We start from the raw sequence: 14,312 nt of genomic DNA on the forward strand, positions 1-14,312 counted from the left end.
GTGGAGATAGGATTTTCTGAATGTAAGAGAATAGCTTCTGTTAACATAGCCCATGTCTAGTCACTTAGACACCTGAAGTGAGGCTTATCTTCCTAAGCTGATGGGAACAAATTGGGCTCTTGCTCCCTGTTGCCCTCATGGGATCTTGGTTGGTCCATGACCAGCACAACTGGTCAGCTGATGACAACAGGCTGCCCCGTTACCTCTCACCTTGTCACCAGCCTGTTCTGACAACAGATCTTCCCCTGGTGCTGGTTAAGCTTGGATAATTGTGCAGGGTTTAGGTCAGGAACAACCAAGGAGGGCTGGGGGAGTCTGGCCATCAGCCACCAGGGCAAACTGCCAGCAGCGCCTTCTGCCTGCACGACAGCCAGTCTCCATCACCCACCTGCAGCTCTCCATGCTTGGGTTGGGCTCCAGGGGCCAAGCACCTCCCCACCCTGCTGCCCATAGGCCCTCAGGAAGCTCTGAGCTCCCAGCTCCTTACACTGCTGCTACTTCTCCGAGTGGGACTCACTGGTTTGGGTGATGTGAGTCCCTCCTCACCACTTACCGCCACTGTATGAAGCCTTCCTGCCTGAAAACCTCTTTGAGGTAATTTTCTTCATCTCAGGAGTTACTGAGACTATCTTTGTCTCATTAGGAAAAGCAAACAAACAAACAAGCCCATGTGCATGCCCTCTGTCTCTTCTGCTGTGGCCATTTCTTCTTTGGCTCAGAGTCATCTTCCCAGTGTTCTCAAATTTCTCTTTTTTTTTAATCATATCTTCTCAGTTCCAGTTTCCCCCAGAGTTCACTGAGCTGTGCATGTTTTCTCTAGAGGTCTAACAGGTTTTTCATTCATATTTCACTTGCCCTCCTGTCTTGCTCTGAAGTATATAGCAAGAAAACTTTTATGTGGATTTCTATTAAGTACTGAAAGAAAACACATTTAAAATACATTATATAGTTGTGTGGCTTATAGGTACAAAGTATATTTCATTGAACAAATACCATTTTTAGTTTCTTTGCAAAGTTGATGCCTTAAAGAATTTAACCAACAGCAGCAATTTACTCATAAATACCACCTTGATGTACATGGCACAGCTATGTTTTAATAGAAGGATTTGCTTTTTAATACAAGAATTTGTCTGTCCTAAAGTACAAACTGAAATTTCTTCTTTGAGTCTTTCCAGTCTTCAAATGTTTACTGGACTTTTATTTAGTGGTCCAGATGCTTTTTATTGTGAAAGTGAATAAAGCTGACTTTCCCCAGCTTTGCCCATTTCCCAATGGATTTATGGGACTGCTTTTTCTGTGGTACTGCGAAAAAAAATGCAGATTATATCAGTAAGTGCAGATAGGAGACTTCAAGTTTCTGGAGAATTTCTCTTCTCTCATTCCAGGACCTCTTGCTCCAGACTTTATAATCAGTTGCTTTTACAGATTTTGTGCTCTGTAGGACTCCAGGCACACTTGTTTCAGAGTTCAGAGATGCTGTGGGGCTCACTAGAACTCCTTGTTCACAGCTGAGTCTCTCACCAGCTTGGATGAAAGCAAGAAGTTGGATGTTCCTGAATGAGACCCAACTGGCCTGCCTTCCATCTGCTGGTCTGTGCTGGGTCCTTACTGCACACTGATTGCATAGGCAGGGTGGTCCTCTCACAAATAACATCCACGTGGTGCCAAAATCCCAGGCTAGTTCTCAGCTTGATCAGCTTCCCAATCTGCTTCACCACACGGTCAAGCAATGTTTGTGCCAGAATAAGGCCAAAGGAAGAGCTGAGGGCGGCAGGGAAGCAGAGCTGCAGTCTTGGTAATATTTTTTAAGCTGCTGGTTTATACAGATTTGGAATGCCCAGAGATCGTCAAGTGTCTGGTACAGCACTCTGCAACTTACATGCAGGGTCACATTTGTGTGATGTTTACAGACCCTTTTCTGCCTTAAGGCAGCTGGGTGGTTGCATGAACTTGCCAGAGTTGTGGTTTCTGGGACAGGGAGCAGTGCCTGTCAGCTCCCTGGCTGCCTCCAGGATTTTCTTCATGGAATCTTCAGCAGGCTGAGTCCCAGTGCAGCAGTGCCTGGGCACTGGCCTCATTCCCAGTGAAGCAGTGTTTGTAGCACGGGGAATTTTCACTCCAGTAAAAGTCACGGATCACCTTGGCAGGGGTACCATTCTCACGCTGCGAAGTGCCCTCTGCATTGTGGAGTGCAAGGAAGTGAATTGGTTGAAAGGATCACCATCCTTTTGTTTTTTTCAGATTCTTCCTCATTCTCACCCAAAATTAGTTCTGTTCTGGACCACTTCCATGACCCAGTTCCCTGCAAGCCCTCACAAGTGGGAATGAACAGCAGGGTGGGGAGGTGACAAACAAGCTTAAACTGCCTGGCCTTTGTACTCCATAGGAAAAAGAGTGCTTCTTTGGGGCTAGGAAACTGGGGCTACCAGAGCAGAAAAAGAGCATTGTGTGAGTGCAGCTCTACTGGCACAGCTGGGAATATCCTGAGTTATAAACCCACCTACTGCCCCCTGTATGAGCTGAACAGTGAAAGCACAGTTTTGCCAGTGCAACTGCATCTATGTTGGGGGATTTTACCAGCGTCCACTGTGCTATAAATACAGATGTCTGTATTTGGGACCTGACCATAGAATGTATCTTTACCAGCTTTAATTGATTTTAGCTAGGAGCTAACTGGCTCCAGAAGAACTACTTATAGCTTAACATTTCTGTGGAAAATGTACCATTTAGTAATTAAGGGGTTTGGAAAGCAGCCAGAATCTTTCCATCTAATCCAGTTTAAGAAAAAAGAATCAATTGACTCTTTTTTTGAATGGTAAATATCATGAAATATTTTACAAAAAATCATGGTTAAAAATAGCCCAGTTGTACTAGCTGTCATGTTGGATAAATCACTTGCATCAGGATGTGATCTTTGTGATTTGTGGTCTATGCAAATAAGCACAAGGTTTTGCTCCATATTTTGTATTCAGGCAAAGTTCCCTGTGGACTTCAATGGGAATTTTGCCTAAGCAATAACAGCAAAATTGGTCCCATGTGAAAAAACCTGATCACTGGGGAAAATTAAGAGATTTTTCTTAAAGGCACAGATGGCAGTTAAGCATTTAACTTTAATTGGCTTTTTACATGAGTAGGGACCCCTCTACTGTTTTACCTTTAGAAGAATCCTCTCAGAACTCTAGAGAGAAGAGAGAAATGTGCATGGTCGTGGTGGATGCTCTGTTGCTGGGAGGGATAGAGCCAGTGTGCTCCAGGGAAGTGAAAGAATGCTACAGAGGGATGGGAAATAACTGAAACAAATGCTGAGATGGAGCACTGAGAGCTTCCATTTCTCTCATTATGTCAGTAGTTTTACTTGTCATGGCAGCAGTGTGTGTGTGTGTGAGGAGTGAGAGAGGGGCAAAAGGATGGGAGAGGGAGCAACTGCACAACTTCAAGGGTTTATAAGAGTGCTTGAGGGCAAATGCATGAATGTCAAAGCTTATCTGGGGCATAGAATGAAATAATTTGGGAAAAGCGGCCTTGAAGGCTCAATTTAGTATTTCAGCATGTCAGGTTGAAAATTAATTGCAAATAGATCTTTAAGTTTTCCCTTTGCTTAGCATGACAGTAGGTGGGTACTAAGAGCATGAACAAAGAAAAGAGATGTTGTTTAAGGTCAAAGTAATAGTAAACTCTATGCTTGGGTTTGGATGTAGTTTGTTTTCTATGCATTTTCCTCAAATTAACCCACTTCCATTCAAAAATATTTATTAACTCAGGTTTCAATCCAAATAAAAATCTAAGTAGCTTTTTTCAATTGGTGCTAAAGGCCCATCACAGTGATTGCTAAACTGAGACTTAGAATGAAACATAGGCAAGACTGTCATTGAAGATTTCACTTGCCTCACACATGGGCAAGATAGTAGGTGTGAGGAAACTGTAGTTTTATTGGGGAATGAAGACACAAAAAAACCCACTGATTTGAACCCAATGCTGGAAGCAAGAAAATATTAGAATCCTCTGTTGGAAGCAAGAAAAGCTAAAGATCACTGCTGGAAAAGCTAAGGATAGTAGCAAGGCCTGGGTTAAGAGATGTGGCCTGGGATCAGGCAAGGAATCTATACTGCAAGGGACCTGAAGTCATTAGAGCAACTGCAGACTGGCAGCAATAAAACTTGCGAGTCAGGACCAAGCTCACAGGAGACAGAGAAAAGCAATTGAAGCTAAGGCAGCTCCTGTAAAGGAGAAAAGCTAAACTTGGTTTTATTCTAGCTTAGCTAAACAAAGAATTTGTTAAACAGCGAAAGCAACCTCTTGATGGTGCCGTATTTGTAATTGTGGGTGAACTGGCAAAGCTTAGCTTCTGCTGAGCTGGTTCTGGCTCGGTCAGCCTTTGGTCTCAGCAAAACCTGACTGATAGGAGCCCTAGTTTATTTGATTGCTTCATGGACACATCTCAGCTTCTCTCTTCCCATTCACTGGGATGTTGGGTTTGGGTACAGGGATCTATATTCCTATCATGGTCCCCTAGGTTAGGTGTCAGGAATTTCTAGGTTTAGGTCTCCAGTTTCTGGTTTTTATTTCAGATTTTTCTAGGATTTGTGGAGTGTCCATTCCTAGAACTCTTCATCTATGGTCTGTTGGTCAGATAAAGAAATCTGTCATGGAAGTGCCTTCTCTGGAGAAGCTTCAGGTGACCTGGGGCTTGGTGCATTCAAAGACAAGAAACCTATTCTTTTTGACCCTCATAAATGTAAATGATTACATAACAGTCTCAACTCAGGTGTTACTAGGTTCTGGCCTGGAAACATGGGATTTGCTTTTCTTGGAGACCCTTCCTCCTCCATTCACCAGCCAAGCAGAGACTGAATCACTGGCACTGACTCTAATCCATTTGTCCTCAAGCTTCTCTTATTCAGGGACAGGCAGACTGTCTTTCTCAGTCTCTAAGTGGTCTGTTAGTATCTTAAATGAGTATTCTCTTCCTCCTGAGAGCCTTTTGTCTCTGTGCTGCCTGCAGTCTTCAGGCCTTGCAAATCCTCAACCTGTCACTGAGGCTGAAAGGACTTGTCATGCCCTGGACAAAGGAGCCTCCTGCAGAGGTTTGCTGTCTCCTCATTACAAATTCTGTGCTCCAGTCCACTGCCAGCATGGCCAGGCAGAGACTGGGGTATCCCACAACTATTTTGAGTAGTTGCCCATGAGCAGTTCCACAGCACATTTTTCATATTCTCTTTTCCTGGTTTGCAAATGTCAACCACAGGTCAAGCCACATCTTCTCTCTGTATGTATATTTGTTATATATGTGTGTGAGCATGTACGTACACATACAGAAATAAAATGGGTTAATCTTTCAGGTATGTAATGAAGCCTTGCACATGTTCTTCAGAAATTCAAAGAAAATGCAAGTGGAATCTGCTGGAATTGAGTGGTTGTAAACTCTGAGAAGGACATGGAGCAAAGGAGATAGGGAGAGAGGATTGGCAGCTACTGTGAGGAATGCATGGTTCTCCACTGCTGCCTGTTTGGAGGCTGGGAAGGCAGGTGTTGGCATCCGCAGCATGAGAACACAGGCAGTAATTTGTGGAGGTGCATATATTTGTGCTGATTAGGCTTCTTTTATAACCAGGGAGTGAAAGCCATTTGTGGGTTCATTAGACTTGTCATTAAAGATGTTTAAAGGGGAGCAGCACTGTTCTCTGGAAACCTGAGGAAAAAACAATGATCAACACAAAACATGTTACCTGAACTTTGATCCAGCCCTTCTGTCACTGATGCAGGAAATGCCATGTTCAGTTCTGTAGGTGCTTTTTCCTGGATTGTGAACTAAATTAGAAGCTTTTATGTGCAATAACCAGGAATGGAACTGCCAGCCTTGCAGAGGTTGTAACTCCAGCACCCTTCCCACAATCTAACTGGAAAAAAAACTGGACATTTCCTTCCACAGCTGATGGACACATGATTCCCAGGAACCCTGGGGTGAGAATGAGAAGATGTGGAAACTGCCAAAAAGGTGCAATAACATAGGTAGTCAGAGAAAGGATTGTATTTGAGGGAATCTAGTTACTGGGATGAACAATGTGGTGAAAACATAGGCAAGTGTTTCACACTTTGAGATTGAGTTGTAGTGCTTCAAGTTGCTTATGAAATTGTTATGACTTTAGTCTTGTTAAAATTACTTTAGCCTTGTTAAAGTAACTTGGATAGAAGTTTGAGCGTGCAATTTCTCTGTTTTCAGTGCATGACTTAGGGCAGAGGTAGAAAAGATCTTTAATTCTGAAAAAGTATTGGGAATAAGCAGCTATTATGTGACAGGAATCTCCAGCTAATGAAAATTAAAAAGTTTCTCAATTACCATATGGCCACAGCTGCTCTTAAGGTATCCTTCAAGGAAGGAAAAAATCAGAAGCAGAGCTGGGGGCTAGCCTCTGGGCTAGGGAAGGAACTCTCTTCACAGGACTGCCTCCAGTACTACACTGTATGTTCTTCCCTTCCAGATCTTTTTCCTTAACACGAAGAAACGTCCTTCATATCTTCAAACCCAGTCCTTCTGGCTTTGTAACCCTTCCTTTTGAAATGGACTCTTGGGGATGTCATGGGGAAAATTCACTCCCCTGTTTCATGGCGTTGCAAGAGGTGTACTGGGACGTGCACTATTACAGTGAAACACATGAAATGAATTACCAGTGAATATGAGAGACAGAGAAAGCATCAGGCTTTCTTCAGGCTGCAGTTCCAATGCATGAAGGTGGTCACTGTGTTTTTCAATGTGTCTAGTTGGCTATCTTGAGTGCTGTTGAATGTGGGGTAATGTTGATATTCCAGTTGTGGGGTAGTAAATGTGCAAAAAGTTCTCCTGTGCTCTGAAGGTGAGGTCTTATTTGTGTACCAGCACTGCTTTTCACGTGAACATGTGTTACTTTGAAATTATTTCATTCCATGACCATAATTTCTTTTATTAGTTTTAGGAATAAATTCAACTGTTACTGTAACATCAGAATTAAGATTTATGCTAGAGAAAAATATGCCTGTAACTTAAAGAAGAAAGAACAAAATGTCATTTGACAATGGGGTAATGCAATCTCTGCACATTCAGCCATCACAGCTTTGGTGCAGGGAGTGAATGCTTTTGCTTTGTGTCCAGGCTGCAGGTTTGGGGGAGAGAAAGCAAAACTGCACATACTCTGCAAGGAGGAGCTATAACACAGATTGATCCGGTTCAGAAGAAAGGAAATGTTTTCTTCCAAACCATTACACAAATCCTGGATGAGCATAAAACTGTGTAGTTTCACCCTGAATGCTTTTCAAACAGAATGCTTCTTTCCAGAGTGTGCATGTCAATATAAGGCAAATGGCATAAATGTCACGCTCAGTCTGTCCGAGCTGCGTAGTTTTGTTCTCGTGCAATGGGAGCAGGTGGTGGGAGGTTGTTTTGATGGGCTGAGAAGCTCCTCCCCTCCTTCCCCAAGCAGCATTCTCATCTGCGTCAGCAGTAATTGTGTGCCTTGCACTGCTTTTCAGTGAGGGCGAGTGCAAAAGATACATCAATATGAGGTATCAAACCGAGCCTTAGGTGTTGCTTTTAAGCGGCTACTCATTTCCTTGAGCCATAATATGGGCTAAAGGTTAACTTACACGTTCTCCGTGGAAGAACAATTTCTCTTTTTTTTTGGGGAAGGGAGAAGGAGGCGGAAAGGGCGTTGTTTCATATTCTTTCCTACCTATAGACTCCATGTGATGTACAGCGCTGCTCATGCAGAATCCCCCCCTCTCCTCCCCACTGGATTATTTGCTAATCAGACTTCATTGCAGTGGCGCTAAGGGCGAGACTGTTGCCTAGCTGGGAGGCTGTGCCGGCGCCCGAGCCTCGGAGGCAGGAGCGACGCCGCTGCCGCGCCGGCTCCCGGCGCGCCCCAGCTCCGGCGTGCCGCGTGTCCATGGGCCCGGCGCGGCGGAGCTGTCCGAGGTGCTAGGATGCTGGTTGCAGCCGGATTGCAGCGGGAGAGGAGCCCCACAGTCCTGCTGGCACCCGAAGGTAGGCTTGCTCTTTGTTTGAGAATCCCTGATTAATCAACAGAGCAGCATCCACGGACCCGGGCAGCTGAAGAGAGCAAGCCTGCCTGTAGTCACGGGGGAGAGACAGAGACGATGCCACGAGCCAGACTGTTTCAGACCTTCTGTAAGTGGCAATGAGCGAGCAAGCATCTTTCCTGCTGCAAGAAGCCATTTGGATAGGATATTTGCTGTTCCTTATATTCCTTTCTTTTTGTCTCCACAGAACATACTCAAATGAGGCACCTTAGAAATCTCTGTGTTAGTGCATATGATGGTGCTGTAATCGTCTGTGTTGTAAAGTGGGTAAAAATCATCCAGTTTCTTCTCTGCTGGACCTCAACGCAGGGTGTTGTTTATACCCTCCCATTATCTGTACCCTCTCCTCTCTGAATGTGGATTTAAAGAAGCAAGCACCTGTCTTTTCTTTCCACTTCATTTTTTAAAAGCCAAACTTTCCATGCCATTTTAATTGTATGTTAAGAAGATCTGTAACATAACACATTGACTTATAGTGATGTCGAGTTCTACAATCTGGGCAATTCTGCCAACAAGATTTAATGCACTTTAACTGAAGAAAAAACTGAGCCTAACTGAAAATCTGTTTCTTATGGTGCTGAAATATCCCTTCCGACTGCACTGAGATAACCACAGGAAAGGGCTTTTACAGGCAAAAGTCACCTTTGATTATTGCACTTAGCGGTCCCCGTGGACTTGAATTTTGGTACGTACTTATTTTAATACATCGTATGAGCATGCTAGTAAAATATGGTGCTAATTAGAATGAAAAAAAGAACATTACACAATGAAATAATGAGTTGTCAGAATGCATAGTGATGAGGTTGCATGTATTTTTAGATGGTATTAATCAAGCCATTGCTAAACTAAAAGCTGAAGTCTATTTGACTGGTTTTGTGTACTTCACATGTTGATTGTACTTGTAATGAAGACATTTGGCAGCTGTTTTTTTTTGTTTGTTTGTAAAAAGCACTGTTAAATAATTAAAACCATCATTTTGTATTTTCTGATGAATTAATTGAAATATTTTTTAACATCTATGATAGTCACTTATCAGACCCACTGCACCATTAATATTTTACAGCATCTTAACATGATGGTAGTGAAATCTCCATTTCATTTTCTTAAAGAGGAGGAAAAAAAGTCCATCAGCAAGAAGCTCGTGACTTCTTCTGAGTCCAAATGCACTCTTATTTGCATAGACAGTGTGTGTATATGTCTGCTTGTTGTGTGGTTTTATTTCTTGTTGTTATTTATAACTCGTCTGCATAATAATGGGATGATAAAAAGTCATAATTGCACTTTAGTGCTGGCCATTCTGAATCTAGGTTTGTAATTGTCTAGCATCCACACGTTTAGGAGGAAGCCTTATTTTCCTCTGGGAATAAAAGTGACAAAAGTGTTGCTGTATTGCAAAGTAAACAATGGCTTTTTACGTCCTAGAGTCATAGAGGAGTCATTGTTAGCAAAGACCTTTTTCCTTTTCAAAAGGCACCTGGAACAGGGCCAAAATTCAAGGCCCAAGCTATTTTTTTTAGTTCTTAAAACTATGGGGAACACAGCTTTCCCCTATGAAGGGTAGGACATCTGTAGGAATTGACTATTCCTTTAAACCCATGCAGTAGCAATTTCAGTCTACTGAAGGAGACACTTTTAACCTCTTTAAGTGAAGGGCTCGGCACTACTTAGCTTTAGTGATTTCACCCAGGTGCTAGAGCTCAGGCTGTGCAATACAATGAGAACCAGGTATATAATCTGCAATCCCAGCCAGAATATAAAATGTATTTTGTACTTCCAAATGACAGTAGTGATTCCTTGGTGGTTTTTCTTTAAATATCACTTGACAACTATATATGGAGGTATGTAGTGGGAAAGTTGCAGCCGATTTCAGAAGGTCTTTCGTCTTTGACATCATGATTTCCAGCAACACTGCATGTGGAAACAGAAATGTCATTTTATTGTTAAGAATGAGCAGGGAATGCAACACTAAAAGGCATTTCTTAGCATCTTGTCTCATCATGTTCACTTGTTTGGGTATTTCAAATATCACTTGATATAAGGCACAGTTATGATAGGAGACAGAGTTCTGCAAAGTAGTCTCTAGTATATTTTTCCCTCATTAAATTTTTCTTGATTCACTGCAAGTATTTTTTTTACACCCAATACCATTAGGCCCTTATTAGTGCTGCTGTGGTCAGCAGTTTGTGAAAATTGGATGCGGCTGGCCCGTCTGCTTTTATTCTTTCAAGAAGCTAGAATACAACAGCTCAGACTCGAGGGTTGAATGGCTGGTTATCCCTGTTTGTGCAGAATCCCTCTGATATAATGAATTTAGTGGAGGGAGTTAAAAGGTAATGAGAAAGCAGATGTTCTTTCAAAGAGATGAGGCAGTGTTTGGGAGGGAATCAGGCAGTACTGGAGAGGTGTGTAGTAGGCCTTTATAAATTTGAGATTGGATTTAGGACTTTGGGCAAGCCCACACTTGTTTTTCTGTGGTCTCTTCTCCTATGCTAAATTTTTTTTAAAAAAATCCCTCTGGTTTGGAAGAAGGCAATCAGTGCCTTTGTCATTACTTCAAAAAGCTCCTTCAGTTTAATGTCAGCATTGCCAATTTTCAATGCAGCACAGCTGCAGCTTATGGCTGTCAAGCAAGCTGAGAATTCAGCAACTGATATTTTGGGGATCCTGATGTGAATAAGAGAGGATGGCATGTCAGAATCTTCACATGGAGCACTGCTTGGATACTGTCATATTCAGTTGATTACTCGTATTCTGAAATCAATATTTTTGCACACTGATCATATGAAGAGGAGGTGGTTTAATCCCAAATGCTGTATACATGGCATCAGAGCCAAGGATTAGATTAGAAGTAAGGTATGCAAGCGTCCTGTGAAACACAATGCACTCTGCTCTCACAGAAATTGTATCTGAATCAATACAATGATCTTGAATTTAGTTATGCAAATATTTTTAGGCAAACCAGCAAGGGGACTGCTTGCCCTTGCCAGTAAACCAGATGCATTAGCAAGGAAAAAAAAAATCTTTCTTGCTTTACTCCTCCTATGCTGACAGCTGAATGCACGAGCCGTGCCAGTGTGAGCTCTCATCCAGCGGTACCTGGGGCAGATGTCAGTGAGCAAGATGGGTGGGATTGTGGCTTTTCTCAGTGAGGTTTCACAGAGTGCTAGTCTTTAAGAAGCAAAGTGTACATGATGGAGAACTCCTTCTTTGTGTCCTTGTGCTCAGGTGGATTTTCAAAGCTGTTCAGTGAACAGTCAGAAGCAACTTCCCCCAAACAATTTTTGTTGACTTCTCAGTATGTTAGCTTCAATAGCTGAACTCCAAGGCTTTTCCTCTGCCCCGCTGTCTCCTTTTGTTCCTTCACAATGAGGAGGGGAAAAGAAAGGAGTGTCTAAAGAATTTCTCAAGTGGTGCAACTGCCAGTTATAATTTTCTAGGACTGCTTGATTTCAGAAAAAAAATGTACTGAAAGGAACTTGATTACAAATACATAGGTGACTGCATACAGTCCTCGTTACTGGCTAACAAAATCCCTGACCGCAGTGTGCATGTTAGAGATACCAGGATTGTGGGGCCTCAGCTTACATTACTTATTTAGCCATTTGCATTTGTACAGTTTTAATCAAATATGAATGTACTCAAACAGAACCCTTGCTTGTGCCTGTATCTGCCCTGGCAAATGGTTAGGGATTGCTCACTGCCTGAGTTTACCAGTCATCAGAACCTTTGCTCAAAAGCTGGTCAGTGCTGTCCAGCCATTTTCCAAGGATGGGGACAGGCGGGCACTGCACGGGACTCCAGGGGCCATATGTGTTGATTGCAGCCTGTTGTAGCTACTGAGCACATTTATTAAGGTAACATATTCTCTGAAGTGGCATTAATACCTGTAAGTAGAATTGGTCCTGGTGTGCTGCCCAAGGAATACTAAGACTATAAAAATGTTTACAGTAATTAATTAAGCTTTTTGCACCTGCTGTTTGCATTTTTAATCCCTACTTAAGTATAGCATGCACAACTGTCCACTATTAGTAAAGGTAGTGAGTAAAATACCACATACATGGGAGATACAAAGGGTTTGGATCAGAAAATGCTTGCTGCTTGCACAGAGGCTTTTTGGAGTTAGTGCCATAAGAGCAGGTTCAAGGTTCTGAAACATCTGTGTGTCCCCTGCTACCCCCAGGAGTACCCCAAACTGAGTGTGGTGTCACAAGCATGCAAGTTCAGTAGCTACAGTTGCTCGGTACTGTGAGATTGGGCCCTTGTTAAGACAAAGAATAGATCTTGATCAATTCAGTAAATAGTAAACTTTTGCATGTGTTTAGTAATTAAAAAAATCAGTAGCAAATCAGAATAAGCAAATCAGAATGTAAAGTCTCTCCTCAGTTCATGAAGCAGAATAAGGGATTTTTATTTAATTCTTTTGCAACTGGAGTGACATTATTCTCCTGTTTAAAAAATAAACATCATAACACAAGGAGATTCAGCATATCCTTAATTCTCAGCTCATTTCTGACCTCCAAAAATAAAGGAAGAAATGAGGGGAAGAAATGCAGTGTAGTCACAAAAGACAATGTAAAGCATATCATGTATCTTGGGGAAAAATGGATAACTGCATTTATTGAAACCCTGTTGAAGTTTTCTTCAGTATAAAATTTCCTATTATATTTCAGAAGTAAACCATGGTCACTGAAGAAATCAATGACAATAGTGGCATTCAGGTCACTAGGGTGAGATTTCACTCTTGGGCAGGTTTATTTGAATTTAATTCAACATATGCTGAAACAAAGTTTTACTAGAAGTCAAAAGTGAAATACACAATAAAATAACCATTTACCAGGGAAACAATCCAGATTTTAACCATCAAAAAGCAGATCTCATTTGAGGAGTTTAGAGAAAGGGGAGTTAGAGCTGTCTGTGCTGTTAGCATTGCTTTTAATCTTGTAGCCTTCATGCTGTAGAGAGACACTCAGGAAGGGGCTTTGATATCTGGCTTTACTTTTCTTGATCACCAAGGTTAGGAATTAGTCTGAAATGATGTCTGCTGAAGAATCATATCATTCACGGAGTCTATTCAGCTCAGTGTCAGCTTTCCAACATCCTCCTGTGCAGACTGTGCTACTTATGGTGAACATATAGAATGGCTGAATGCATATTGCAGCCCAGCAGAGTTCCAGCCAGCTCCAGTGTCAGAGCTGTGTGAAATGGCATGCAGGCACATGGGGCTGCACTAAGACATTCACTGCTTTTACCCTGCAGGGATTAGTAGGAAATGCTTATACCCATGCTTGAAAATGCTTAAAGATCACTTCAGTTACCCTCAACATCAGCCTTATTTTCATGGTTAGGCTTAGTTGATAGAAAAGGTTGTTCTTGGAAGGCAGGAGAGGTAATAGGAGAAGACCCTTTGCATCCTCTGAGTCTTCATAATTTTAACAGTTGTGATATCATTGTGCAGAAATAACTTTGATATGCAGGCACAAGAGAAAAAGGGGAAATTATCAGTGTGCTTTTGAGGTATTTAGAGCCTGAAACTTGCTTGTTGCCATTGTCACTTCAAAAGTTCCCCCCCAGTCAAAACAGGGGAAAAACATTCAACAGCAGAAATATATTTCTCGACTCTTTTCATCCCTTGCATTTTCAGAGTCAGGGCCCAGATCTGAAGGCCCAGAGTGGATTTCTAGAATCCTTAAGATCATTTAAATTTATTCTTTTTTAATCAGTGCCAATCTAGATCAGAATTTTACTTCTCCAGTTACGTAATAAATGTTAGAAATATAACCTTGTACTAAGAAATAAGGGAAAGATTTTTGTCACTGATTCCACAGGAACCCTGCCTCTAAAATCTGTGTGCAGACAGGATTCTTATTGCCTATTCAATAAGATCCTTTTTAGCTGTAGTGTTGGCATGTTCTGAGGCTGATTCCGAGAAGCCACGCCATCCTTCTTCAGGGAAGGGAGGAATGCTGTAGCAGTGAATAAGCAAACGTGCCTTAGAGAGCTGAGTTCAGCTGCCAGCTCTGCCAGCAAGTCACTCAGAGACTCCTGCACCAACTCCCTGCCTGGGGGATGAAGGCTTCACATGGGGCTGTGTGCAGGTAATGCCACTTGAGCTTGTAATGCTTCTGGACCTCACAGTAATCAGTATTTAAAATAAGATGGAACAGTCCTATTTTTTTTAAACTTCTATTTTACTAGTTTAATAAGTTTAATCCAGTCCTATCCAGCACGGACTTTAGAGA

At 42.2% G+C, this 14,312-nt stretch overlaps 1 protein-coding gene across 7 annotated transcripts in view; it reads left to right on the forward strand.

The window, feature by feature from the left end:
• The first annotated feature begins 7,467 nt into the window (after positions 1 to 7,467).
• Positions 7,468 to 14,312, forward strand: part of NYAP2 (neuronal tyrosine-phosphorylated phosphoinositide-3-kinase adaptor 2) — a 137,210-nt gene continuing 130,365 nt past the window's right edge. For 4 of the 7 annotated variants that reach the window (XR_005257948.1, XR_005257949.1, XM_038145466.1 and 1 more), the window contains exon 1: positions 7,468 to 8,758. The gene's annotated coding sequence lies outside the window, so the exon portion shown is untranslated. The remainder of the gene's footprint in view (positions 8,759 to 14,312) is intronic. The other 3 variants (XM_038145467.1, XM_038145468.1, XM_038145470.1) reach the window with 3 other exon arrangements.

The sequence above is a fragment of the Motacilla alba genome, chromosome 9 (assembly GCF_015832195.1).
Source record: "Motacilla alba alba isolate MOTALB_02 chromosome 9, Motacilla_alba_V1.0_pri, whole genome shotgun sequence".
Lineage (NCBI taxonomy): Eukaryota > Metazoa > Chordata > Aves > Passeriformes > Motacillidae > Motacilla > Motacilla alba.